The sequence below is a fragment of the Rattus norvegicus genome, chromosome 4 (genome assembly GCF_036323735.1).
Source record: "Rattus norvegicus strain BN/NHsdMcwi chromosome 4, GRCr8, whole genome shotgun sequence".
NCBI lineage: Eukaryota > Metazoa > Chordata > Mammalia > Rodentia > Muridae > Rattus > Rattus norvegicus.
The window spans coordinates 7,196,358-7,223,444 of record NC_086022.1 but is presented as its reverse complement, the minus strand read 5'-3'; the positions used below and the strand labels follow the sequence as shown (position 1 = coordinate 7,223,444).

The following is a 27,087-nucleotide window of genomic DNA, read 5'->3' as shown; positions in this document are numbered from 1 at the left end:
TATAGCTCAAGGGCTGCATGGTACTTGAATGGCCTTGATCTGGGCTTTTGAAGGAGGTAGGTGCTTGCTGGCCCTCCCCTGGGGGACTTTGGGTTCCGAAGCCCAACATAGCCACAGCAGGGTAGAACTGTGAATAGGCTTATAGTGCTCCTTGGGTGTGCTACCACTGAGGTCTAACTCTCCACCACTGCTCCCACTAGAGCACACCCATATGACCCAAGACCATCAGTCCTGATCAGCAGTAAGTTACATGGTAGCAGGTTGGGGGTATTCTCTGTTTTTCCCTCTAGACATCATCACAACTAAGCTGCATATTCTTCTTTTTCTTTTTTTTATTGGAATTTTTTTATTTACATTTCAAATGCTATTCCCTCTCCTGGTTTACCGGACATAAGCCCCCTATTCCATCCCTCTTCCCTTCTTCTATAAGGATGTTCACCTCTCCATCCACCCCCTTCTTTTTCTTTTTAAATATATATTTTTTAAGATTTATTTATTTATGCGAGTGTATTGTTGCTGTCTTCAGACACACCAGAAGAGGGCATCTAATCCCATTACAGATGGTTGTGAGCCACCATGTGGTTGCTGGGAATTGAACTCAGGACCTCTGCAAGAGCAGCCAGTGCTCTTAACTGCTGAGCCATCTCTCCAGCCCCTCTTCTTTTTCTAATAGTCAACACCGAACCTCTCCTTGTTTGTGTAGACACAGAACTGGGTTTTATACTTAGGTTTACTTTCAAGTGTAACGAAAGTTAAGTAACGCATAAATATTCACAGCTAGGACAAGAATTCACAAAGGTATTTAGAATTCAGTTGTCAGGACCTCCTTTGTAGGGATGAGGGCCATGACTCAAAAGCCATGGCAGGTATGGGCTGCATGGGCAGTACTGGGGTCAAGCCGAGACCCAGGAGCCCAGCACAGAGTCCAGCACACCTAGATGGCAGCAAAGATGGAAGTCATGGCCTAGTAGAAGCAGCTTTCAGAAGTGACTGCTGGAACAGAACTTCTGACGTGTCCATTTAACCAACACAGTGAATATCACCTGCTTCTTGAATTAAAGCATCCAAAGGAAATCAGAAAAGGACACAGAGGGAAAATTCCTTGAGACATGGTTGCCTTCTGGGCTTGGCCATCAGTTCTTTCCAATTTCCATAAGATAAGACTCTCAGAGTATCCATACTGAGGCCAGTGCTTCAAGGCAAGCATCTCAAGGAACATCTCCCTCACATGGTACCTGTGCTGCCCCCGGATACTCAGACGTAGGAATTTTGTGTCACAAGTTCCTAAATAGGACTTCACTACAATGATGGAATCATCACTGCATCATCAACACAACCATGGAGATGATGGGGATGATAATGCCATCGATGGCAGCTCTTGGAAGACCTGTGGAAAATGTTTAAGGGTTAACATCTAACTTCCCATTGGGTTGCAATCATTCAATCCATGGGGTACCTAGAAAACCTTCTACAGATGTGCCTCAGCCTCCTCCAGACACATGAGGCTGACTTTGGCAGGCAGTACCCAGTCACCCAGAGTACATACTGCCTCAGACCACTTCCCCAAAACGGTGACTGCTGTTGGATACCTACTAGAGTCTTGGGGAGGCATGAAAATAGTTTTGAAACAGTAAACTCGTGGGTCATTGTTAAACGTGTCAGTTAATCCTCATTTTGGGTGGCTTTTGAAGACTTACAGTTGAAGGACTGAGGGATAAATTGTCATTCTGTCTGTATTTGCTTTGAAATGCTTTCACAGGAAAAAGAGCTGACGCACACAGGAAAGCCTCTTTCTCAGTGGAGAGTTAAGTCAGAGGTACTTCAGTGATAAAGATTCTATATATTTATACCAATTTTCCTCTCACATTTAAAATTTCTGTTGACTAAATATATTGATATACACATTATTGAAAGGTAAGGTACTGTATGGGTTCCAGAGACTTTGGGAGCAAGTGGGCAGCAAAGCCACAGGATAGCTAGAAGCAGGGTCTAGATCAATGCTTCTCAGCCTTCCTCATGCTGTAACCATTTCTTTAATACAGTTCTTCACATTTTGGTGACCCCCCCACCATAAAGTCATTGCTACCTTATAACTGTAAGACTTGTAAACATCGGATATGAAACCTCTAAACAGGTAGCAGCTCACAGGCTGACAACTACTGGTCCAGACAGTTCCCTCCTCTCCCCACCCTATCTGAGGCCTCTATGACATCTTCAGCCCTAAGTGCTTTGAAGTGGGAGATTTTTTAAATTTACGGGAAGGAGAGTATTAAGTGGTTCATATTCAGAGGGTTGGAAAGTATTTCTGTAGTCTAAGGATTAGACTGAGCAGCAAGTGCATTCAAGCTGCTCCTCCTTAAGCGCTCTGACTCTTCACTGTATTCATCCCAGGCCAGGCCAACAGACCAACATGTCCTTGTCATCCCTCATTCTAGTATGAATTCCCATTGTCTCATCACCATACCTGGTTAGGGACCTGCTCTTCCCTGTGGCTGCACAAACACATGGCACCTCCTCCATCTCTAACCCTTCTGGTTACTTCCTTTAATGCCTACCTAGCCAATCAGGGCAGGCAAGGGCTCTACCACTAAACCCTATGCCCAGTCTTTGCTACTTTCTGAGACAAGGCCTGTACAACCCAGAAAAGCCATGAATTAGTAATTCTCCTGCCTTAGCTTCTCAAGTGGGTGGGGTTACAGGTCTGCACTGCCAGATCCAGTTTATGAGCCATCTTTCAAGAACTCCTCGTCACCCCAAAGCCAAACCCAAACCACGCTCCCATGCTGGTTGCCACAGCTTCTTGCATATGTACCATACCACCCCCAAGTCTGAAACTTACTATGCGCCTGTCTTATCCATGTGAATGTGTACATGTGTGTGCATATGTACCCACCCTAGCGTGTGATATAGATGCATATTATATCATATTATATCATATCATATTATAGATGCACATATATTCGTCCAGCTAACTCCTTCAGCAAACATCTGCTCATTCTTGGAGATAGTTTGACAGCCTTTTCTGGACCCCTTCCCTGGGCCCATCTGTGTCCTCACAGGCTGGGTGCATACCTCTTAGCCCCATATAGAAATTTTGTCTACACCTCTTTCAGTAGTGAGAGTTCTTTTTATATCTATACTATCTACATACATACACACAGTGTTGGTGCAAGTCCTAAAGTGAACTAAAGTTAAAAAAAATAAAAATCTTACAAAGTTTGCCTAGAGGGCTCAACTCATGGAGGTTGCTGACCACTACATATCTGTTGTGGCTTATGTACACACAGACATGCGCGCGCGCACACACACACACACACACACACACACACACACACACACACACAGAGAGAGAGAGAGAGAGAGAGAGAGAGAGAGAGAGAGAGAGAGAGAGGCTCTGCTGGACTCTGCCCACTGCAGCGCTTTGCTTCTCTGAAGTGGAAGCTGTCTAGTCATGCTTCTGTTGGATTCTTCACAGAATTTAAGCCATTGCTAGATAGCTACATGCAGAACTGTGTGTTAGCATCACCCTGACTGGACTCTATCCATTCCATTTGGATTAACCACCTGTGTAGACACTTTTAAAAGGCTGAAATGACAATTGTGACAGGTGCAAAATAACCAGTTTTATACCATCTCTGAAGAGGATCTCTGCCCAGGGCCACTCACAACCCCAGCATACATTCTGCTGCCTGGCTGCTGGGAGTGCCTGCTTTGATGTTCTCAGGTTTCATTTTGCTTTACTTCAGTGAGATGTCATCTGGGGATGTGCCCAGAATCTTGACACCTTTGAGATGTGAGTCTTACTTCCCTTCACACCTGATAATGCTACTTTTAATCGCTCTGGAATCTGTTTACTGTTTTCATTCAGCCCTTCATACAAGATGGCTCCTATGTGTTCTAAATGTGGTGACTTTTTGTGTATATTTGTCAAAGGTGGCAAAAAGATGATCTTTGAAACAACTTGAATTTTGCATGTGTGACCTCTGGTTGTCAGCAAACTACCCCATGAGAGTTTAGGTTTCCTCCTTCATAGTTTGAAGGCTCCTGTCTGTAGCAGCCCCTAGAGATAAGTAAGTCCATGCTCTGAGCTCCACTGAACGCAGAGTTGAGGTTGGGGCTGAGCTTCCTTTAGGCAGCATTCAGGGCTGTTTACTGCTAGAGTGTCAGCCACTGCTTTACTTTTCCTCTTGCAGGTCCATATTGTTGACAATTTACTCAGATAAACTGAAACAACCCACTAATACATGAGATGAAGCCCAAGTGTATAAGGAAGGTTCTTGTGTATGGTGCATGTATGTTTTAGGGAGTAGGTTCTGGAGGCCAGGCATGGAACTGTAACATCCTAGACCAACACGTGACTGGCACTCTACTCTCCTTAGGTCCATGATAGCATTAGCTGAGGTCAGAGCTTTTCTGTGTCCAGGCCCGCTCAGTACCTTCTTGCATGTCCAGGGAGGCCTGCTCCCTACCCAGGACCTCTCCTTATGCCCACTGTTCACGTCTGCCCTGCTTCAGTTCTGATCCCAGGAGTTCCCTGGTCAGCCACTTACCTCTGAGGTCTTTTATGCTCTATATGGAGTATGACTCGGAGTACCCTGCGGTGAGTCCACATATTTTCTCCTGTCGGTCTATGAGTCAGTTTTGGATTGAGGAACTCAAACTGACTGTGAAATGTCCGTGTTTACTTTCCCACTGTCCATTTCACTAATCTCCTGAAGGATTCTCCTCCTATGACTCCATTCTCTGGTGGGCAAGTAGCCTTTGGGCAATCTGTGAAGCCTCTACATTTACTCTCTTGAACTCAAAGATATAAACTATCTTTAGCAGGGTCTGTGCCCTTCCTGAAGCCAGGCTTAGAATATATGCATGAGCCCACATCCTAAAGCCTGAATTCTAAACTGGCTGAATATATTTCAGTTGACTTTAAAGGCTATGAGACAATGTGTGCTTGCTTTGATCAACTCAAGGACAAGGTCAAATATTTTGAGATCTCTTAAAAGAAAATAAATGTTCCTATATTCTTATTGCCAGTGCCTCTGGGTGACATTGGGGAATACTCACATGGCTTTCTTTGCAGGAGGCCTTCCCAGAATACCCAAGGGCTGGTGGCATAGCGTGCAATCTGAGCTATCTGCCAGCCTTGCCATGCAGCAAGCACAGCACAGATGCACTCTAAGCACACACAAATGGACATCTTGGCCCAGGAAATGACAATATCAACAGTGGAAGTGCCATCTCTGAAGATGAGGGACAATGATAAAAAACAAGGATGGAGGCAGAAAGCGGTGTTCACAAGACCTCTCAGGATGCTTTGGACTATGCTGTTGGGGTAGTGTACATTTCTTTCTTCTAATGGTTTCCCATCTCTCTCTCTGGCCTTTCTCACTGGTCTATTTGGAGGACTGTTTCCCGTGTACCAGATGTCTCGCTATGTTTGGGTAATTATAACTATTTGAAGAATTTCAAAAAATGCCAGCTCATTACTGGCTGAGAGTACTTGACATTCTCTCTCTCTCTCTCTCTCTCTCTCTCTCTCTCTCTCTCTCTCTCTCTCTCTTTCTCCCTCTCTCTCTCTCATAAAACCCAGTTTGTTGAAGGGTTTAAAATTTATACAACACATGGCACAAAGTAGGATCCAATTCAATAGAATCTCAATACGGGTGATCAAAACTGGGCAGTGCAGACATGACCACAGACAACGGCATTTTCTTATGAATGTGGTCATGCTCTTACAGGGTCTATTGTGAAGGTGTTCAGGTAACTGGACTATAAAGTTGGAGAGTTAAACCTTTGTTGAATAATACTTGAGAAAAGACTAGTCTAAGTAGCAAGAAGCATGATATAGGCCTGATGATGACCAGGAAAAGCATTTATTCTTCTGTTTGTCACTGTTCAATGAATCAGAATTATCACTAAAAATTTAAATGATATTTGCTGCTAATGATGCCACAGCATGACTCAAGGTCACTTCAAGGTCACTTAAAGGTCACCATCCTCAGAACAGTATGACTCAAGGTCACTGTCCTCAGGCTCCACACTCACTGCCTATGACTTGATCAAAGATACAGACATCTCTGTTTCCTACCCTAGTGACTGTTATAAAATATGGGGACATGGCTCAGCCTATAAGAACCACAGGAGAATAGGAAGTAAGTCCTTTAAAACTTACTCTTTAGCTTTAACTAGAGTGTGCTGTGACAAGTAATAGCAGTATGTGTAAACATGTACACCATAGCCATGAGAGAAAAGCCAAAGGGAAGGTTTTAGAGGAATAAAATAATATTAGTCTCCAATGTCTTAGCAAGAACATTGTCAAACTATCAATCAAAGATATCATCTATCTCTTTGCATTTCCAAACTAAGTGGTAGAGTAACAAGTTGTTGAAAACATACTCTATACCTACTGGTTCTTGACACCAACTCATGAGTAAGCAGTAGTAGAGATGCAGGTTATAAGCTAAGCTTCACAGGGTTAGGTCTAGCTATCCCCATTTCTAGTCTGTTATCTGGGAAGTCCCTGAGCTGCTTTCCCTAAGTCCCAGTTTCCATAACTGTGTCACATGGACAGCAGCACTCACTATGCAGGATCCAGGATCATCTGAAAACACTTTAGCACAGAGCTTTTTGGAAGGTGGCACTGCCCTGTTTGTTGGTATCTTGCATCTGTATGCTTGTGCCTTCAGAAGGTTTGCTCATGACAGTGACACAGCATGCAATGGTTGAGATGTCATTGGTCCAGCCTGAGCTGGATAAACAATCAGTGCAAAGGGCATGCATGTGAAACTCACTGTGGGGAGGGTAACATGGCAGACTTTCCATGAGTTCACCCTCCATGGCAATGATTCTAAGACTGTCTTTGACTGAGGAAAGCTGCTTGGCATGGAGGTCAGAGTCTCCACTGACAGTGTTAGTCATGAAGTGCTCATGTATAGTCCAAAAATGCTATCCAACAATGAGGGCAATTGAAGAAGAAGAGAGACTGAACTAGACCAGCATCATTTTAGATATCTGTTTGTTTTGTATTTTGTTTTTGTTTCTCAAGACAGGGTTTTTCTGTGTACCCCTGGCTGTCCTTGACTTTACTCTGTAGACCAACCTGACCTTGAACTCAAAGATGTTCCAGCCTTTGCCTCCCAAGAATTAAAAACAATTGCTGCCATGCTTGCTACAACATCAATTTTTAAAGTAAAATATATTTAACCGAAGTGCAGATGACACACAAAGTTGAGGCAGTGGTGAGATTAATGGTGAACTGAAACTCACTGATGTCCACAGGCTAGATACCTGCCTAAGGACATGCCTATAATTCAGTTGGAAGGAATATCAAAGCCCCACCCTTGCACATTATAGACCACTTGCTACAAGTATGTGCAGGAAGCCTAGTTTATCTCAGTCCTTCAAACAAAAGCCTAAGGTTTTAGTTGAGTGAAAAATCCAAGGGCCTGCCCCTCCATGGATGATCTAATTGCTCACCACCTCTTTTAAAAATACTTTACTTACATAAGGCCTGAAGGGGGCCCAGATACACGGTGCATGCCCATGGCTATACTCACAGTCATGGCCTTCACGATTCGTTTTCAGAATAATCTTAGGAGATGAGGATTCAATACTGATTTTGTAAGTTAAAAATAGAGACTGGTGTCCTCAGAAACTTCGACAAACCTGCTTAATCTAAGGCAGCTTGACAGCAGCTCAGCTCCAGGATGACTCCAAAACATAAATCTCCTACTAGGTAAAATAGTGTTGCAGTAAGAGAGGCTAAAGAAGACAGGGAAGGATGCAGAGCCCATCCCGTGGTCTCCAAATTCCCAAGACGTATTTTTGTGGTTCCAAGAGAAAGTACTAAAAGGATTATTAAAGAGTAACTGAAGACAAATTTTATAACACAAGGAAATTCAGTGTAGCAAGCTTCTCCAAGTACAATGACTATAGTTTAGGTGGTAAGGAGGATGGAATCAGAAACAGTCACCAATAACAACCATTCCAACAGAGAGCCTTCCTCAGATCGATCACTGAGTCACGTGGCTAAAGCGAACTTACTTCCATCTTGACTTTCACAGACTACAAGGAATCTGTGCAACTGTGGAGTCTGTTGTTTCCCTTTGCAGCTAGTAAACCAATGGGCTGAGAGGAGGCGTGGCATTCTTAGCCCTGTTAACAGCTAATACATCAGCAAAGGAAGCCATTTTTAGGGTTCTTCTAAGCTTTTAAAAAGAACACAATAATTAACTGTTAATTTTCTTTCTTTTTTTAAAAAATATTTATTTATTATATATAAGTACACTGTCTCTGTCCTCAGACACACCAGAGGAGGGCATCAGATCCCATTACAGATGGTTGTGAGTCACCATGTGGTTGCTGGGAATTGAACTCAGGACCTGTGGAAGAACAGTCAGTGCTCTTAACCACTGAACCATCTCACCAGTGCCAACTGTTAATTTTCTTAATGCTGTAACAAAATGATGAGAATCAATGTAGGGAGGAAGGGCGTCCTAGTGGCTTGAATGAATACAGTTCCCATAGGCTCATATATTTAAATAATTTGTCCCCATTTGGTATAACTAATTGCTTGGGAAAGAGGTGTGCAAGACCACTGGAGACATGTTTTGAGGTGTCAAGTGCCTACACCATTTCCGACTTCTCCCCATAGCCTCTGCTTCCTACTTGATAAGAATATAAATTCTCAGCGACTGCTCCAGTACCATGCCAGCATGCATACAGCCATGTTCCAGCCATGATGGTCATGGCCTAATCCTCTTAAACTCTAAGCTCGCAATCAACTTTCTTCTATAAACTGCCTTGGCCATGGTGTCTTACCACAGGAATTGAAAAGTAACTAGGACAGGAGCACTTTGGCCCATGGTTAGAGGCTACTGTGTCAGAGAAGGCACTGTAGCAGGAAATATGAGGCAGCTGTTCATAGTGCATTCACTCTTAAAGAACAGAGAAGAGCTAGAAATGAGGCTGGTCCAGAGACAGTCAAGGCCTATAAATACCTAGTAACACACTTTCCTCAGTGAAACACCACCTAGGTGCTACAAACCTTAAACATCCTCCCAACTAGATTCAAACATATGAGCCTAAGGAACATTTTATATTCAAATCACAATTTCTCAAAGTCAGTTCCCTGTTCTAACCACATTCTCAATCTGAACCTCTGTCATGAGACCCCCTCCTTGGAATTAGACCCTGTCACATTTTATCTATGCTGGGATCATCTTAAGCCACTTTTCAAGTAAGGCTTTGGAAGGAACTAAGCAGCTTCTAGAGAGTCAGCACACAAGACAATCAGACCTGCCTGGGCACAATGCAAGAGAGATCTGGAGGCCTGGACTCCTGTGTGTGCTGGGTCTGGGCTCCTGGAGGACAGAGCTGCATCTGGGTGAGCCCCTTCATCTTCAGTGCCTTCTGCTGTCCACTGCCTCATGCTCCTTGCTTGTTGCCTGTGTTTTTCTGACCCCCTCCTCCATCCAGAGAGTGCTGCAGAAGGGAATCCAGTTAAGAGCAGGGGTTCTTAAAGGTGGCAGGCAAGTAAGAGAGGGCATTTGCCCTCACTCACCACTGACTGAGTTTCCTCAGAGGTCGTACAGGAGGCAGCTTTGCCTCTCTGGTCACATTAAAGTATAAGACACGATAAACACAGAGTTACTGCATACTAAGACTTGAAGATACAGGGTTCATGAGAGAACTGGGTACTCATTTTCCAACCCTCTCTTTAACAATGGGTATGTCCATTACAGATGAGGGTGGGCGTTCAGAGACATGTACACAAAAGGCAAAGGTATCCTCTGAATTCGAGATCCCACACTGGGAAAACAAAAAGTGAAGGTGTGTGTGTGGGTGGGTGGGGGGTCTGCTGCACAAGGTAAACCCTTCCCTATGAAGGTGTATGTGGGTGAGTGGGGGATCTGCTGCACAAGGTAAATCCTTCCCTATGAAGGTGTATGTGGGTGGGGGGTCTGCTGCACAAGGTAAATCCTTCTCTGTTTGCAGGCATCAGTTGAGAATATACTATGGCCAGATGATCCCCTAGGATCCATGTCAAAGAGTGGGTTTAGAAAGGCACTATGGAGTACTATCATGACTCCATAACAAACAGACCACACATGGTGTGTGTGTGGAGAAGAGCAAGGGCCTGGGTCATAAAACTGGAAACAGGCCAGGTGCTCCTGGGCTTCTTCAGGATTAGAGTCTGTCCTGATGACTCCATTGAACGTTAGGAAGTCTGGATATTCACAGAAGCAAACATTAGAGGTTGGTCACAGAGAACTGGCTTACTCCTCCACAGGACTGGCATCCAGAGCTCCTGGCAGGTAGGAAACTGGAACTAGAAGATGCTGAGGCAGCTGTCCTGAGAGAGAGTAGCTTTTCTTCTAGGAAGCTCAGCTTTGCTCTGGAAGCCTCAAGTAAAATGGAGGCCAAGATATACCAAGTAGGGTCACTAGCTTTGGTTAGTGTTGACATGTGTAGTTCTTAGCCGCATCATCATCAGAGGAGTTCCTACATTGGAGCTTGATCAGGTCCCTGGGGATTGGCCTGGCCAAAGGGACTTAAAAACCAACCTGCAGCAAGAGTGGAGATTGAAAGACAACAAAGCAAAGATCTCTCTCTCTCCTCTCTCTCTCTCTCTCTCTCTCTCTCTCTCTCTCTCTCTCTCTCTGTCTCTCTCTCTCTCTCTCACACACACACACAAACACAAATATATGCACATTACACAGACATTTGCACACACATACATAGTCACATCCATACACACAGACACACAGACACACAGAAGACAGATACACATAGACACTCACACACATACACAGAAGACATACATGAGTACACACACACACACACACACACACACACACACACACCACAAAGGCCTGAGGCATACAAGACAGCTTCAGTGATTACACACTTGAGTCTTGGTAACTAAACAGCATCTCATTTCATGGCATAGGAAGCTGCATCTTCCCCAAATTAATTCCTCACCTAAAGAAGGCCACTGCCACATCCCTTCTATGTCTGTGACAGGAAAGAAAGAACAAAAGGAGGGAAGAAAGGAAGGAAGGAGGTGACTGAGAAGCAGGAAGGGTACCAGTGGAGATGGGAGACATTTAATGGTATCTTTTGGGGGAGGTACAGATAGCCAGGCCACATGTGACACTCAGAGACCCAGGAAGAGCTCAGGGGAAGAAAATCAAGGTTTAGGAGGCCCCAGGGAGAGTCAGGACAAGGAATGTAGTTAAGGAGAAGATACCACAATAACCCACACAACAGAAGAGGCTTGTGACAATGAGACTGAATGACCTGTCATTTTACTATAAAGCATAAGAAAAATAACTAGGCCTACAGCTAATGATAAACCAGGGGCTCTATTCTCCAGGGCTGAGCTCCAAGGAGCAGGCTAAAGCACTGTGAAGTGAGCTTAGGTATAAGGCAAGACACATGAGCAACAGCTAGCAGGTGTAAACAACCAACCATGCCTTGGCCTTGAGTGGGAATTGGAGGGAGGGAAGAGTCTATTGGTGTGAACCTGCAAGGAAAGAAATTGGTAATCATTGGAGGGAACACTGACAAAACTTCTGATAGATTCATCTGTCTGCTAAACCTGGTCTTCAAATCTGCAGCCCCAGGACGGTAGAGCTGTTACTCCTCACTCCCTGGAAAATATCCTGGGGGTCTATTCTAGGACCTTCCTTTCCAGCCCAAGGGTCCACAGCAGGAACATGAAGATTCTGGTTGGTTTACTAGGAAAGGTCACACTAGTGCAACCCTTTTTGCAATGACCCTGGTAAGTATGTGAAGAATTTCACTTCAAAAATGCTTCTGGGTGTTTCCTTTAGCTAACTTCCTAGGGTTGAGATGCAGCCCATGGCTAAGGAGATTGTTTAGCAGGCAATAAGCCCTGTGTTCGATACCTGGCAGCACATAAAATAAGAACATAACTTTCCAAGCACATAGAGCTTGTTTATTTCTCATTAAAGGGCTCACATGGGGATTTTAATGTCTTAGCAGCTGATGTTGATCGAGAATCAATCCAAAATTAGGGTTAGGTTTCCTTTCTGAGATGATTAGTTAAGCCAATAGGGAAATGTGTTGAGACTTTGGAAAATTTTATTTCCAGGCAATATTTAGAATGATATCATGGCCATGGGTCAACACTTGAATCATGAAAAGCACTGAAGACAGAACTTCCTAACCAAGCCACTCCATAATGTGAAGAATGCTCAGTTACTTCTTGTAGGATACACTACATGAACAAAACAGTCAGCCAGGTTACACGACATTAACTTCTGTACCCTAGAAAATATCCCTGGGTCTACCAGTTCTTCAATTCTCTTTACTAGCCCACAGGTACTTCAAACTTAATTAACTGAGGAGACATATTGCAAATCTAGGCCTCCTCCCACAGGAAGCATGGGTGGGCTCGGTGTATGAAGGCCATGAAGTCAGCACAACCATTAATCTAAAGCCAGAATATACTAGGACACAACTCACCATGGAGCCAGGACATACTCCCCTATGGAGACAGGTCATACCCTACCATTGAGCAAGGACCTACCCTACTATATATCTGGGATATACTCCACTGCAGAGCCAGTACCCATCCTACCACAATGTCAGCACATACCTCTGTGTGGTGGCTGTAGCCATTCCACCAACAAGTCAGCAAACACCTCAGTATGGAGCCAACACACGTCCCACCATGAGTCCAGTACAGAGCTTCCAGGGAGTCAGCACACATAAACTTTCATGGAGTCAGTCTCATCTCATCAAGGACCAAGTCTACATCAACACTGGACCCAGCCAACATGGCACCTTCCCCCACAGGGTTAAAGCTTTTGCTACACCGCCCCTCACCCTGCCCCGCCCCACTCCACCCCACCCTACCCACCCTGCACACCCTGGCTCTCTACTGTCATCCCTGATGGCCAACCCTGAGCAGCGTTTGTTTCCTAGTCCCTCTCTTGCCCTGTCTTTGTCTTTCTCCTGTACTGAGCTATGCTCCAGCTAAATCAGGTCACCGGAGGCCTATAGTGCTCTGGAGTTTGTGGTCTCAGTTACATATGTAGCCATATGTTAGGCACAGTGACAAGATTCTGTTTTCTACTTGAAAATATCACATTATAGTGGACCTCGACCCAGCAATTGTTCAGACCAAGTCAGGAGGGAGCATGAATGCTGGGGTCACTAGAAACAAGATGCAGCTCCAGAGGCCAGCAAGGGCCATTTATCCACAGAAGGGAGAACTTTGGGAGGCAGAGGCAGAGGCAGAGAGGATCACTCAGACTCAGGGAGAAGCCCTATCTGTCTCTTGTCCTCCAGTTCCTGTCCCTACATGGAAGACCTAGGAACTAGGTTCCTGACATGAGTCAACTCGCTCTGGAGAAAGAGAAAATAACTTTATAGGAGACACACAAAACATACATACATACATACATACATACATACATACATACATACAAACATACACACTACACACATATATACACCACAAACATACCACACACATGCACACACTTACACTACACACATATACACACTACACACACACACACACACACACACACACACACACACACACACACCATATACACATACCACTAACTAGGGGCCATGGCTAGGCCAGCCTAATGTATCTTCAGCCTCATGGGGATAGTAGTCAATGAGGATCCAGTCTTCTCATAATGTTTCACTGCTTGGATGGGCTGTCATGTTGCTTGGAGAGATGTCAGCCAGAGAAGTGGCACAGCAGCTGCAAAGGTGTCAGAGCACATCAGGGAAAAGATTCATCCTGGAGCTGGTGTCAGGCCCATCAGGATTCCCTGGTAGAAAATGCAGATCGCGGGGCTGCAGCTCCAGCTGGGGAATCCCTGCATCATCTTTCAGCCTATCCTGACCTCAGTAGAGGCTTTTTCAGCTGGAGCCTTGAGACCAAAGAGAACTATTCTCTTCTGTTCCCTTGCTGACTTGTCTTTTGTCCTGACTCAAAGTGTTGACCATGATGGGACACAAGTGTCATTATTCCTATCCTATTATTAATAAATTCCATATCTACTAATTAAACATATAGAACTGTAGAAAGAACATCTCTAAATATCACAATGGCAAGTTTCATGATAACAGAGCTTTGGACAAGAAGCCTCTTTTATGAGACTCTCTTTAAGAGTTATTAAGGGAACAGGCCAGGGAAAACAGGGAATAAAGCCCATGCCTGGAGCATTCCTTATAAAGCATGTTTACACCTCGCCCCCAGCCTCACCCTTCCACCCAGAGTATGCTCTCCTCCTAAGCAAACCTGGATACATGGTGTCACTCACGTATGAAAACACTCAAAGTGTTTTCTGCCCAAAGTCTTCACTGCTCTTCTAAGATAGTCAAACTGTTTGCCTTGATAACTGGGCTACTGTCAAGTCTGCAGACAACCGTCTCCAATCTTTTCATGGCAGCTCCACGTGCCGAGATGCCACCTTGCTCAGAATCACTGGTATCTAATGAGCTATATAGATTCAAGTTGTTCTTTTTACAGTTTCCTATGGAAACCTTTTGCATATGTGCTTTTTCTCCAGTTTCTGAATGATCTCAGGCACCACTAAACAATCTTAAAGGAGCTCACTGATGGCCTTCCACCAGCAAAGACAGAAAAAAAGCCACAAGGAAAAACTGCTCCCAATGGCACTCCCAAAATATTGCTCCACTGACCTACCTCTCCTGCTCTACTTTGTCCCCCCCCAAATGAGAGCTCAGAACAGCAAAGTGGAGCTGAATCCTTTTGTATCCTACATTGAACAGTGGGGCGATTTTGTCTAGAACTGTATGACTACATTGGTAATTAATTAAGCACACCGAGTCTTGTAATTCAGTATCTGCTCTGTTGCCAGGCAATATTCTCTGACATTTATCCCAGAGGCCATGGAATTCCAAGTGGGAAAATCCTAATGGTAAGATGGCCCTGGGGCCTGAACGCTTGGAAACCTTACAGTCTGCTGCATCCAGTATAGGCCCTACTCAGATCAAAAGACCAGAATGTAGCTCAAATCCTGTCCCCAATGGTGCCTGCACTGAGAGAGCTCCAATCAATTGCTGTGTGAGGGAGATGCCAAGTTCATGGAGATAGGAGCCCTACTGCTCATCTTAGGGTGGGGACCTCTAAGGAGGCCAATCCATGCCAAGGTCTCCCAGGAAATCCCAGGAAGAAGATCCCACCCTGCCACCCTACACCCTTCCACTTACTACCTAAGCACTGGCTCTTTCCCCACCTCCATTTAAGAGGAGAATAAAGCCTTCCCTGCCATTGCTGCGAGTCCAGTTAGATAATGGTTCTACTTTTGTACCTTTCCCATATGGGACACCCAGGCCACTATGAATATAGGCTTGGTGGTAAAGCATGACACAGAACAAGGGAGTAGCCCTGCCTGGAACCATATGATGCATTTTTCAGAGTATGGCCTGGGAGAGGCCTCATGAATGGACCCAGGAAGGGAGGCCTAGGCCCATAATGGGTGGTAGAAGTCAAGCTGTGCAGGAGCAGAAGTGCAGAGAATGCTTCAGGGACCCAAGGGTCCCTCTACTGCTTGGCAACAGGGATGGGACATGGATGTGAGTTCAGAAATACCCTGTTGGAACCATTGCCAATCAAGTCAGGACTGTCAATATCTTCATCTGAAGCTGATGCACATGATGGCATGTCACCCTGCAAAGATCAGTAGCATCATACCCTGAGAGTATCAGGCAGCCTCTAGGTGCCTAGTAGTAAGTGGCTTTCCCTGCATGCACTTCCCTTGGGACTATATACAGGTAGAGGTGACATGAGTCTCCATGAGGAAGACCTGGTATTTACTGTGTACATAAAGGTACATTACACAGACACTAGGGTTAACATGTGAAGAGCCCTTTCATACATGCAACTCTAACACCAACCAGTGAAATAGACCACCCTTCACCCCACCCCACCCCCATTGCTACCTAACTCCCTAGCCTGTTTTCCCAGATGCCCCTTCAGAAACTTTACAAACAGTAAGACTGCTGGTAAGTGGTGAGCGTGCCATCTCTGACTCCATTTTTTACATTTTTATTCCATGCTTCCTCACAGAGAACTCAGGACAATTGATCTTGAAGAAGCCATGAATATTCCATTGTGGCTAGACTTTATCTCCAACGTACCAGGGAGACTAGGAAAGCAGAAGGGCCTCTCCTTCAGGCATGATACACCCTAGCACTTGCTGTCCAGCTTCTAACATTCATATCAGAAGTAAGTGTCCTCTCCAATACACAGGTCCATGACTCTGAGTAATTAATTGTGAGTGGAACTGTTAATGAATAGAGCCTTCAGCCTGTGGAACGCAACTTTCCCTAGGCATGGGTCCCTCTGTTCCCATATGTAATCAGTACCAAGCAGGATATTCTTCTTGGATGCTCTCCATATGACTGTCTACCCTCAGCAAAGGCAAGAAGCTACCCTTGGGCCTTGGCTGCAGTACAGACCTGGGGATGTTCTGTAAGTGGTGGACACACATCTCTGAGGTAGTAGTACCTATCTGTTTGAGCTCACACCGACTTTCCACCCTTCTCCAGACTTTCAGAGTTCTGGGCACATGAAGGATGCTCACTAAACAAAAACTCCATTGAACAGAAGTCTTCATTTTGCCAATGTTGGGTTTGGGGATATTTCTCCCAAATTCTTCAGCAATTCCATTGTTGCTTCTCCCGGCATCTGGTTCATTTTTACTGTTCACTGTAACTGGTGGAAATTGAAAAGCTTAAGATACATTTCAGGCTGGGGATGTGGCTCAGTAGCAGAGTACTTACCTAGCAAGGGGATGGGGATGGAAAGAGGAATGGAGGAAGAAGAAGGGGAGGGCCTCCCTGAGATTCTCCATCTGTCTTTAGCATTTGCTCATCTGCTTCCATTTCCTCTATGTTTAATATGGAGAAAAAAGTCCAAGAGATTTAGATGATTTATCCAAGACCATCAGCCAGTCAATAAAGGTTTTAATGAAAATCCAAGCCTTCTAATTGCCATTGTTGCCTTTGGGGGCACAGTATGCTATTGTTATTTAATGTACCCTTAGGAGGGATAGAATTCTCATTCATAGCTGGGAAGATGAAGCAGTTGAGTAGCAAATGAAGGAGAAGGGAAGGGAAGAGGAGGGGAGGTTGAAGAGAGAAAGAGAAGGGAGGGAAGGGTAAGAAGAGGAGGGGACAGAGGGAAGAGGAGGGGAGGGGAGGGGAGGGGAGGGGAGAAGAGAAGAGAAGAGAAGAGAAGAGAAGAGAAGAGAAGAGAAGAGAAGAGAAGAGAAGAGAAGAGAAGAGAAGAGAAGAGAAGAAGGCCATGTGGTGCTCCCCAAGTTGGACATTAGTTGTAACTTCAAAGTAAAGAATGGGTCTACTGATTCAAAGACAATTTAAGAAATGCGCTCAAAGGCCTAGCTTACCTGAGACAATCAAACTGATGGCAGTTTTACTGGGAATTCATACATATCCACAGCAGTTCAACCACATCAAGGACTGTTTACGACCATGCAGCTGGAAAGTGAAGACTGATCTGAAAATGCAGGATGTGTCCTCAGGTATTCCATGCTTCTAGAAACATGAGGCAGGAAGCAGAAGGGAGGCATAGTCCTTAGATGCTTGGGTAACTTTAGCAAGGACCCATGGGGAGGCTGGTTGGTGACAGGAAAATGAATATTGTGGGTGATAGTGACAGAGAAAGCATGAACTTACATAACTAAACTAACCAGAGTCATTAGAGGTGCCTGCAAATAGAAAAAGATAGCACATCCATGGAGACATGACTCTCATATACTTAAGGGTCCAGCTGTGCTGACATCAGGGAAAGGTAGTAAATCCCTTGCTTTTTCAAAGGTCTCCTCTTCTCTTCACTCCCTCCTGAGTATACCCACATAGGACTGCTGCACAGAAGGGAGGGGACGTCAGGAGGACTGTATAGGTGCTAGGTGACCGTCCCCATGGCCAGACTCTTCTCTCTGCCATCCATCTGTTGGTGAAGCCTGGCCCAAGTCTTGGAATGACCTAGTCTTGGGTAGAGACACAGCCAAGAGGCAAGTTTCTTAAGGACAAGGGCTAGGAAGCTTCAGAAGGCAAAAAACCTTTCAGGCCTATAGCTCCTCCTTGCTCAGGATCACACTTCTAAGAGACACAACGCATCCTCTTGCCAGGGGCTGAAAACCTCTTCTATCTGCTTTCACTTGTAGAGCAACTACATGTCTACATTACAGGTCTACACTGCTTGTTTCTGTCCTTGTTACAATACCCATGCTTTAACCTGGAGACCTCCAAAGTAGAGAAACCATGGCAGTTGGGAGAACATACACTATCAGTGTGTTCACACAATATCAAACACAAGGGAAACCATTGAGCACAGACAGAGATTACACTACCACAGTGCTGCAGAGAAGCAGGCTCCTGGCATGTGGTAAACCCTGTGAATTATTCTCTAAGGGTGCCTGGCAATTAGCTAATAAGACAGCCACTGAGCCTCCACGGCATCCAGCTTTATCACAGAGGCCATGTGGAATACATTAGAAAGGGGGACTAAAGGAGCTCATCACTTAGCAGGGGATCAAGTCGTGCAAATCAGAAGAATCTGAAGAGCAATTGTCATGAATAGGAATTCGAAAAAGGAGAGATTAGACTTGGCTGAAGTTGTTGAAAAGATGTAGAAGAGAAAATGCAGCTTAAGTGATCTTGGAAAGAAGGCATAAAATGTGACTCTCCTAATAGAAGACAGGGACATGCTGGCAGTGTAGCCTAAGGCAGAGGTCACTGAGAGGAAGAGGAGCATCTGGACTGGGCTTCTGAGGTTCATCTGCATGAAGCCAGGGCAAGCTTGCCTCAAAGGCAGTGTAAGGCATTGAGAGTTCAGGTTTACAGAGACAATGTGAAAGGACCTGCTCAGTGAATCAGGAAGGTTAGCGAGTTGCTTATGCAAACAGGAAAGGATAGCATAGCCTCAGAGCTGTGAGCTGAGCTTCCTCACTTCCTAGGACAAAGTACACAGTGCTTTTATGGTAATATGTAGGAAGCAGGAGTATGGTTGAGAGGTTATGAAAGAAGTTATAAAGAGATGTTAACATCTGGTATTTGGAGATGTGGTAAGTTTCCAGGACCACCTCTACCATCTGCTTCATCCAGTACCCACCATCTTCATAAAGACGTAAAGTCCATCAGCCCAGCAACTGGAGCCCCAACCAGTAGCCCCTGAAACAGTGGTGCCCAAACTATCAAAGCTCAATTTGTGCTTTGATATGGAAAAAAGGGAAGTGAGTAAGTTAAATCCTGGAGCTGGGCCACATAAGGATCGTAGGTGGCAATCCCATGTAAACATGAGTCGCAGAGTTATTGCAAAGCCATTGATGTCTGGATTCTATGAGCAAACTTCACTACATCTAAGTTCAGGGATCACCAGACTGCCAACATTCATTTAAAATATTCTTATTGCAAGCGCTGTAGAGATTACTAGCAGGTAAAGGAATTTGCTACTAAACTTGATGACCTGAGTTCAATCCCTAGGACCAGCATTTGAAAGAACTCTCCTATACCTTGTCCTTTGACCACCTCATGTGTGCTATGGCACACACCCTCCCATCCCAACCCTGTAACACAGACACACAAATATACATAATAAAATCTTTTAAATGTTTTCTTCAGCACATATGAAGTATACAGAATAATGGGCTTCACTTTGACATTTCCATACATGCACACATACTTTCACCATATCCGTCTTTCTTACTCTCCTCCAGTGATCTCCAGGCCCCTGAATTTTCCTGCAAATGACATAATTTCATTCTTCTTTATGGACGAACAACCTCCCCACCCCTTTTACCCATTTATCCATTGATAAGCATCCAGGCTGATTCTATAACCTGGGTACTATAATTTCTACAAACACAGACATGCAGTATCTCTGTAGTGTGCTGACTTAGATTCTTTTGAGTATAGACCCAGGAGTGGTATAGCTAGGTCCATGTTAATTTCTTAGAGGATGGGCATACTGATCTCCATAGAAAGTAGACTAATTTACATCCCTCAGCATATATAAAACTCCTTTTCCCTGGGTTCCAAGCATTTACTGTTTCTTATTTCCTTGATGATGGTCATTCCTCCTAGTGTTTCCCTGATAGCTTCAGATGTTTTTCAGTTTGCATTGGTTAACTGTACTTCTGAGAACTGTCTGTTTAGCTCATTTGGCCACTGTTTGACCATTACTGACTTGGCTATCACTTGTTCATGTGAAGTTCAACTTCTTGAGTTCTTTGCATATTCTGGGTATCCATCCCTATCTGATGACTAGTAGAATATCTCATTCTGTAGGATGTCTCTTTACTTTTCAAGCTTTCTTAATTTGATGTACTCTGATTTATTATTTGTTACTATTATTTCCCAAGCTGTTTAGATAATATATGGATATGTGTACAAACTCAAAAGGTTCTAAAGATATAAGGGAGAAAAACTCCTTTTCTAGAATCACCCCATGATATAGAGGTAGATAGGTAGATAGGCAATGGATACACAGATAATATGTTGATGATAGACAGACAGATAAACAGAGAGTGGTTTAAATGAGAATGTCACTCACAGGCTCATATGTAATGGATTGGCATGATGCTACTTGGAGTCTAATGCTAATATTGGGCCCCCAAGACCTGGTTGTCCTAAAGACAAGAAAGACCACATGTAGACCCAAGTGACTCTATGTGACTTTGACCCTGAGTTATTTCTGATTGCTAAGTAAAGATGTCACAGCCAATAGCTAGGGAGAAGAGACGTAGGTGGGGTTTAGAATTTCTGGACTGGGGATCAGAGGAGAACCACAGGAGAGAAGAAGGGGAAGGAAGAGAGAGAAGCTGCCATGAGTCACAAGAAAGTGGTGAGTCATAAGAAAGTGGCCCTTAGGCCTGTCCAACTGGAGTTAAGAGCAGCCCAGATGAAACGTAGTAAGTAATAATTCAGGGTTACTGATAGGAAAGTAGATTCTAATAGCATAAAGGGTAGATGCCTGCCCAGTCTATTTAAGGCTTATTATAAATATAAAGGTTGTGTGTGTCTTTTATCAGGGAACTGAATGATCAAGCTTGGGTAGAAACCCCTGGATTGGGATTAAAAATTTCTACAACACTCATACTTGAATATTTGGTCCTCAGTTGTTGGAAATGTTTGGGGAGGATTAGAAGGTGTGGTTTTATTGGAGGAGGTGTATTGCTGGAGGTTGGCTTTGAGGTTCCCATACCATTCCCAGTTAACTCTCTCTGCCTTATGGTTGTGGACTGAAACGTGAGCCCTTACCTATTGCTCCAGGGCCATGCCTGCCTGCTGCTATGCTACCTGCCACAATGGTTATGAATTCTGACCCTCTGCAACTGGGAACCTTAAACCAGGAACCCCAGATTATACTTTTCTTAAGTTTCCTTAGTCATAGTTTTGTCATAGCAACTGAAAATTAACTAATACATAAATATATTATAGATAGAAAATGGGTAGATGACATAGTAGATTTGTAATAGATTGATGATAGATAACAGATCAATAGGTAATAGATCAATGATAGATGATGGATGTATAGATGAATTAATGATTGATACACGACAGATAGATATGGATGGATGATGGATACATGATAGCTAGATAATGGCTGGATGGAGAGATAGGTGATAGATAGGGTAGATAGGTAGAGAGATCATGATAGATAAAAGATGTTAGGTAGGCTGTACAAAGCTTAAGTCCAAGTGGATCAAGGACCTCCACATCAAACCAGATACAATCAAACTAAGAGAAGAAAAACTAGGGAAGCATCTGGAACACCTGGGCACTGGGAAAAATTTCCTGAACAAAACACCAATGGCTTATGCTCTAAGATCAAGAATTGACAAATGGGATCTCATAAAACTGCAAAGCTTCTGTAAGGCAAAGGACACTGTGGTTAGGACAAAACAGCAACCAACAGATTGGGAAAAGATCTTTACCAATCCTACAACAGATAGAGGCCTTATATCCAAAATATACAAAGAACTCAAGAAGTTAGACCGCAGGGAGACAAATAACCCTATTAAAAATGGGGTTCAGAGCTAAACAAAGAATTCACAGCTGAGGAATGCTGAATGGCTGAGAAACACCTAAAGAAATGTTCAACATCTTTAGTCATAAGGGAAATGCAAATCAAAACAACCCTGAGATTTCACCTCACACCAGTGAGAATGGCTAAGATCAAAAACTCAGGTGACAGCAGATGCTGGCAAGGATGCGGAGAAAGAGGAACACTCCTCCATTGTTGGTGGGATTGCAGACTGGTACAACCACTCTGGAAATCAGTCTGGAGGTTCCTCAGAAAATTGGACATTGAACTACCCGAGGACCCAGCTATACCTCTCTTGGGCATATACCCAAAAGATGCCCCAACATATAAAAAAGACACGTGCTCCACTATGTTCATTGCAGCCTTATTTATAATAGCCAGAAGCTGGAAAGAACCCAGATGCCCTTCAACAGAGGAATGGATACAGAAAATATGGTACATCTATACAATGGAATATTACTCAGCTATCAAAAACAATGACTTTATGAAATTCGTAGGCAAATGGTTGGAACTGGAAAATATCATCCTGAGTGAGGTAATCCAATCACAGAAAAACACACATGGTATGCACTCATTGATAAGTGGCTATTAGCCCAAATGCTTGAATTACCCTAGATGCCTAGAACAAATGAAACTCAAGACGGATGATCAAAATGTGAATGTTTCACTCCTTCTTTAAAAGGGGAACAAGAATACCCTTGACAGGGAACAGAGAAGCAAAGATTAAAACAGACACAGAAGGAACACCCATTCAGAGCCTGCCCCACATGTAACCCATACATATACAGCCATCCAATTAGATAAGATGGATGAAGCAAAGAAGTGCAGGCCGACAGGAGCCGGATGTAGATCGCTCCTGAGAGACACAGCCAGAATACAGCTAATACAGTGGCGAATGCCAGCAGCAAACCACTGAGCTGAGAATAGGACCCCCGTTGAAGGAATCAGAGAAAGAACTGGAAGAGCTTGAAGGGGCTCGAGACCCCATATGTACAACAATGCCAAGCTACCAGAGCTTCCAGGGACTAAGCCACTACCTAAAGACTATACATGGACTGACCCTGGACTCTGACCCCATAGGTAGCAATGAATATCCTAGTAAGAGCACCAGTGGAAGGGGAAGCCCTGGGTCCTGCTTAGACTGAACCCCCAGTGAACGTGATTGTTGGGGGGAGGGTGGCAATGGGGGGAGGATGGGGAGGAGAACACCCATAAGGAAGGGGAGGGGGGAGGGGGATGTTTGCCCGGAAACCGGGAAAGGGAATAACACTCGAAATGTATATAAGAAATACTCAAGTTAATAATAATAAAAAAATAATAAAAAAATTAAAAAGATGTTAGGTAGGTAAATACTGATTATTCAAGAGACTGCTTCCTTATATGTGAGCAGTCTGATAAGTATGTATTCCTCCTTTATACAAACTATGGCAAACCTCACACACTACTTACTGTTCATGTTGGTTTTCTGCTTAAAACCAGGGGAAGATATGTCTCAAAAGTATGTCTTAACTCAAGCTGTGGTACAAAATCCCATGGGCTAAATGGTGTTAACAAAAATAAAAGAAAGGAAGAGAGAGGAGGTCTAAGGTGAAGGTACCAGCGCACAGAACTTACCTGGAAGTCTTTCATCAGCGTGTACGAGTGCACGGCCTTTCTGTGTGTTCACATGACCTGCTGTGCACAACATGACCTGCTGTGCACAGGACTGGAGCGCTCCTCCTTCCTCTGGGAAGACTTGAAGCACTATCGGGCAATAATCCCATCCTCTGAACTTTAAACTTGAATTACCTGTGCAAAACCTGTCACTGTACTAATTCAGGGACAAGAAAATCAGGCGTTAGGGCCATCCTTGGCTATATACCTCTGCCAGGTTTCCCTGTAGAAACAGCTGTAGCCATCCAATTCCAAGAGAAGACCACATAGCCCAACACTCAGTGAGCAGTGTTACTATCACCTGTGTTGTAAAATGGACACAGTCTTGAAATGACTTTTGTCACTCTTTGTTTCTTGAGAGACATGTGGGCGTCATGTCACTGACTTGACTAGCTAGATGTGTGCCTTGGTTGGTGTCAACTTGACCCATGGACCTTGAGACATCTCTCCTCTGCACTGAAGTGCAATAACACTCAGAGAGCCCCTTCCATACGGTCCCACACCAGTCTTTACATTATTATTATTATTATTATTATTATTATTATTATTATTATTATTATCAGCAGCAGCTTTATTATTATCTCATATGTTATATCCTGACTATAGTTCCCCTTCTTCTCCCAGTCTCTTCTCCCTATTCTCCTCTTTTTCCAGATCCACCCCTCTATGCCTCCCCTCAGGAAAAAGCATAAGTGCCCTCCACCCAGGGACACTTAACACTATAGTTTCAGCCCCTTTAATTTTAGAGCACTTTCTTGAATTGTACGTTTAATTTACGTCATAACAGGCTGGTACTTTTAGTGCTTCTGTGAGTCTGTCTTCTCTGGGGCTTCCAGCATGAACTGCTCGTGACAGTTCCTGAGGCCTCACAGCTACAGCTGATTTCATCTGACTGAATTGTTCATGAGCTCCTCTGTCTTGAGCTCTCCTGTCTTGTTCTGTAAAGGAAGCTGCTTCAAGATTCTTAAATGTTTATAGTGAAATATGTGGTCACAGTGTTTTTCCTCTTGGCAGTATTTTTCAAATCTGTTCATCCTGTGAATTCAATGAACTTTCTTTTGGTATCTTAAACAACACCTCTTAAATCCCAACTGATCACTGAATAAGAAGATTCTTTCTGTGTATGACTTGGTAAAACACATGTGGCATTAAGTCCAAGGCCATAGGGTAAACAGAGGAGCTGTCCTGTTCCTTCAGGTTACCCATGTAAATAAGCTCATTTACATTAATTTGGCTTCAACCAATCAGAGCTGCTGATCTGTGCAGAATTTTTCCGTGCCCTGTCTTGCAACACCCCACTTCTTCTTATTTAGAAGTATCAATTACTATATAATTCCCCATCTCATCCCTGCATCCTCTGTTTCCTGGGGCTCTGGGGCAGGCTGCCTCAGGACACCTGCTCCCAGCCCAATCATCTTCTTGCCTCTTTCCTTACACAGTGACTGCTTTTCCCTGGGGCTGGGTCACTGAGTCTGCAGCTGCGGTGTCCTCCCAGCCCTCCTGGGCTTTCTTGGCCCTCTCCCTCCTTGGCAGCCTTCCCTCCTATATTGTGTTTCAGACTTACAGATGTCTCCGATTTTGTTATAAAGACAGCATTTGCATTTTTATTCTCATTCTTCTTGCCGCTTTTGACTGGTTTTCACAAGGACAGGAAGGAAAAGGCTATCTCTGCACGGCAATCCTACAAAGGAATCTCGCAGTAAACCCCAACTGAAATACAGACACAGGGTAATGGGAAGAGGTCTGACTCATGAACATCTTTCAGCCGAACAAGCAGGCAGCGCTGAGCCTGTGCTCTCATGGGAGAGAGGGGGAAGGGCACTTTTCTTCCTTAGGACTCAGGCTCAGGGAGCAGCCAGTAGCCCAGGCAGCTTTGTTGGGATCAAGTGCAGCTGCTCAGGGGTTTAAAAACATACTGTGATGATCTCACTCCAAAGCCACCGAAAGTATATCCAATGGCAAAGCAAGCTTGTTAAAATAGCTTCAAACTGGTAGTATCTAGGATCGGGCCCCAGAACCCAGCAGTTTGTAGACACCATGGGAGCTGGGGGACGCCCTTGGAACTTCCCTTAGCTTCTTATTCCCATTGCTTGGAGTAAAATTCCTTTTATAAATAAATGGCATTTCTCAACATTACTAGAGTAAAAGAAAAAGAAAACAAACCAAACTTTCTGCCATTTCATTCACAGATCAGCTAGGAAGATAAAAGAGCAAAGACTGGCTAGTTATAGCAAAAGTCAGAACTACACAAAGCGGCACACCCAACTGCTAATGCAGGCACCCATGCATGTGTCTGTGCACACACATCTGTTTGTATGTCTGCTGTGCATTTTTTGTGTCCTTGCACATTTAAGTGTATGTGTGAGAGTATGTGTATTTTTGTGCATAATAGGGGAGGGAGGAAGGGAGACTGTTTACCTCTCCTGACCTCACTTCCCCACATCTGCACCCCCCATCAGGACAAACAATTGGTCTACAAGTGAACAAGGTAGGGTGCAGGTGAGAGATCTGGTTCTCCTCAGTTGGAGGAACAGTGTTCAGAAGATCTGGGAATAAGAGAGGTGCAAAGTCAAACCTGACTGTGAGTTAGAGAGGCATTCACTATGGTTCCCACTCTTTCTCTGCTGTCCAGCACCCTCCCTCTCAGAAATGAGCAAGCTGAAGTGGGACTCATGTGTCCCCATGCCTCCTTCCAGAATTGAGAAACAGGATCTGCGCTTTCACACTCACTCATTGTGCTGCTGGCTCCACCAGGCCATCCGTTCCTGATGCATAATTAATAGTGGGATAAAAATGTGGAATCCATTTTCCAGGATTTTTGATTCCCAGGTGGCACAGTAATGAACCTTCTTTTCCAAAGGAAGTATCCCTCTCTAAGATGGGTATCTCTGGGATGCTTTCTACACAGGGACCCCTCACCCGAGCTGCAGAGTCTCCACTAGGGATGACTCCTGGGACCATTCCTGCAGACCTAGGCTGATACTTGGAAGTGTCTTGTGAGTCTGTGACACCACAGTGACACCCAGCATCCTTAGCTCCTCATGGTGACTCTGCTCACTCCGAGGTATTTTATGAATAAAGGCCAGGACCCTCTCTCTCTCTCTCTCTCTCTCTCTCTCTCTCTCTCTCTCTCTCTCTCTCTCTCTCTCTCTCTCCCCCTGGCTGAAGACAAGGAGCTTGACTTCTCGTCTCTTTGAGTACATGTCCCTTGAGGCAGCTTGCTGAAGGCAGTGCTACAAAAGAAGGAGAGAGAGTCCCAGGCTGTGTTACTGCAGTGCTCTCCATTGGACCACAGGGAGAGGCCAGCCAACCAGCTTCCTCCCAGGGCAAATATTTCTGCACACTGA

At 44.4% G+C, this 27,087-nt stretch overlaps 1 long non-coding RNA gene across 5 annotated transcripts in view; it reads right to left on the bottom strand.

Moving 5' to 3' along the window:
• The window catches only part of LOC102550082 (uncharacterized), a 66,735-nt gene extending 39,909 nt beyond the window's left edge, over positions 1-26,826 (bottom strand). For 3 of the 5 annotated variants that reach the window (XR_010066037.1, XR_010066038.1, XR_010066040.1), the window contains exons 1-3: positions 17,427-26,826; positions 16,477-16,732; positions 13,594-13,747 (exon numbers count right to left, since the gene is read on the bottom strand). This is a non-coding gene — a long non-coding RNA (uncharacterized LOC102550082). Of the gene's footprint in view, positions 1-315; positions 10,563-13,593; positions 13,748-16,476; positions 16,733-17,426 lie in introns of those variants that run through there. The other 2 variants (XR_010066036.1, XR_010066039.1) reach the window with 2 other exon arrangements.
• Positions 26,827-27,087: the final 261 nt, after the last annotated feature.